General features: G+C 46.1%; 1 pseudogene; it reads right to left on the bottom strand.

Annotated features, from left to right (window-relative positions):
• Positions 1 to 1,228: 1,228 nt before the first annotated feature.
• LOC142443213 (ferritin light chain-like) lies at positions 1,229 to 1,786 on the bottom strand (annotated as a pseudogene).
• Positions 1,787 to 2,744: the final 958 nt, after the last annotated feature.

Raw genomic sequence — 2,744 nt, forward strand, 5'->3', positions numbered from 1 at the left:
TGCTACTGTTACGAATCAGGTGAACCCTGTAAAAGGGTCGGTCGACCCCTAAAGGGGTCGCGACCCACAGGTTGAGAACCACTGGTCCAGCTAAAGGCAGAATAAATCTGGGGTGGATTGGGTGAAGTTGCTGTGGGAGGTGTTTTTAGGAAACACTTGGCAGCTCTAGGAACACCTTGCACACACACACACAAACACACACACGCACACAGGGGAACACATGAAAATACTAGCAAACAAGAACCTAAAATGTACACAGAGAGAATTCAAAAGCCAAGTGAGGTAAGAGACCATGTATAATATTTAACAAACAATAAAGGCTCACCCAAAACCCAGAGCTTAGCATCGTGATCTGCGTGTTTGTTGCATTTATAAAATGTAATACTTGGTGGCACGTTTTTTTCTGTTAATCTCATTTGTCAAACAAGGTTTTTTTTCATCAGTAAATGAACTCTTGTCAAACTTCATTGTGCATCGTTCAACCGGAACCACCCCTTAAATTTTATAAATTCTCTCTCTCTTTCTCCTTTCAGTGTGGACTGCTTAAATTTTTCACGTATGTAATTTTTGAATACTAAGAGGGCACTACACCATCGTCACAGGGCATAATTACCAATGAAAGCAAATTAATTAATTATAAAGATTGTTTAGCTTAATTATGTCTCCTTATTTATGTGTGTGTTATTGGGAGATAAATAGAATGAATGGGATTAACCATGAATGGTAATTTTTTTAATCACCATTATTTGCAAAAATCTGTCCTGGCACACAGACAAGACAGTAAGACCAACATCAGCTTGAGAAATGATGTCCACTCGCTGGAGAGTACATCGTCAGAGGACCATACTTGGGATACATGGTGTGGAGTGAGCCTGGTCTGACGCCCACCTCCCTCCACAGTGGGGTGAACCAATAAGGGAACAGAACAGATCAGCAACTGGAGCCAATCCAAGCCACAAACCCCTGAGGAGCCTGAAAGATAGACTTCAGGCTAGGAGGGGAAATTTGCCAAACCCCCCAGGACCAGTGGGGAGAGAGTCATAAAGGTCAGTGGACAGACCTGGGATTATGTATGTTTTTATGTTTGGGTTTTTTTGGGGGGGTGGTTGCTGCAAAAGGAAGCTTTACTGTTTCCATGTGGTCCCCTGCTTGGGGGAGGGGCTCCAGGGCGGTGGCGTTGCATTGCAGCTGACTGGCGCACACGCGCAGACAGGTTCAGGAAGAGGGGCTAGGGCCGGCAGTGGGGAGGCAGAGGGCCCCTGGAAGGTGGCTTGGCGCCACAGGTTCCTAGTCTTTGAGAGTGAGCCTCTCTGGGGCTGGCCAGCCTGCGGAGGTTGTTCAGGTGGTCACCCATCTTCTTGAGGAGTTTCACCTCCTTGTCTAGAAAGTGGTTCTCCAGAAAGTGACAGAGATGAGGGTCGGTGTGAGTGGACCCCACGGCATGCAGGTCCAGAAGAGTCTGGTTGAGTTTTTTCTCCAGGGCTAGGGCAGCTTCCATGGCATTCAGGGTTCGACCCTACTCATCTTGAGACGGCTTCAGCACATCCTGGAAGAGGGCGCGGCCACCGCGCTGGTTCTGCAGCTTCAAGAGATGCTCGGCCCCCTCGCGCTGCTCCTTCGCCAGATCGCGGAAGAAGTACCCCACGCCTTCCAAGGCCACATCGCTGAGGTCGAAAAAGAAGCCCAGAGAGAAGTAGGTGTAAGAGGCCTGCAGGTGCAGGTTGACCAGACGGTTGACGTCGGCCTCCATGTCGGCGGAATAATTCTGACGGATCTGAGAGCTCATGATGAGTCAGTTTGGAGGTCACCACACACCAAATAAAAGTGTTCGCTGGTCCCAAGAGGAGGGGCTGGCCGAGAAGAAGGTCCCCAAGTTACTTCCGGAAAGAAACCTGTTGCGTGGCGGAAGGTTGGAGGCAGGGAGTCCCCGGATCTGTTCCGTTCAAACACTGTTGAAACAAGACACAGATCCACGGGACCACGGGGTGAGCTTAGCCTTGGGGGGTTTTTTTTTCGCTAGTTTTTTCCCCCCTTTTTAATTCAATCTTTTCTTTTTGTTTTATTTCAGCTTTTGTTGTTTTGCCTACCCATATAGGCATGGGAAGCAACTGGACCAGTGGTTCTGGAGGGCCTTGGGGGAAGAGGGGGTCGGGGGAGTGAGTGGTGATCAAACAATTCCATAGGTAGGGGAACAAGTAGGGAATTAAATCAATAATGAGGAGGACTTAGAGATCCTAGGGGTGTTGGAACAATAGCAATTTAGCTGAGAGGCATTACTAAGAGGCAGCAAAGGGGTGAGTGTGATGGTAGGACAGGGGGAATGTAAAATGAAATAGAGAAAAGATCTAGGAAGTAAAGCTATGGATACACGTATAAACATAAGGGTGTACATATATAAATACATTAATTCATAAAATAGAGGTATTGGCTTATTTACATAGAATTGTATGGCCATACATTGAGGAAGTGGATGGACTTTGGGCTTCTTCTCCAGCCCTCCCTCAACACGAGAACACTTTGTTCTAACAACATGGCATTTTACTGTATTATTATTTAAGTTCAAGTTAATTGGGTACAAACATAACGATGGTTGAGAGAGAACAATTAATAACATTCTATGAGTCCAGTAATATTCTGATACCAGTGTCAGATAATGCTACTTCAAGAAAACTGTAGACCAATATTGATAATGGAGCTAAATGAAAAAGTTTTTTTAAAAAATATTAGGAACATGTTGTCTGACT

This window comes from Tenrec ecaudatus, chromosome 3, assembly GCF_050624435.1.
Source record: "Tenrec ecaudatus isolate mTenEca1 chromosome 3, mTenEca1.hap1, whole genome shotgun sequence".
Taxonomy (NCBI): Eukaryota; Metazoa; Chordata; class Mammalia; order Afrosoricida; family Tenrecidae; genus Tenrec; species Tenrec ecaudatus.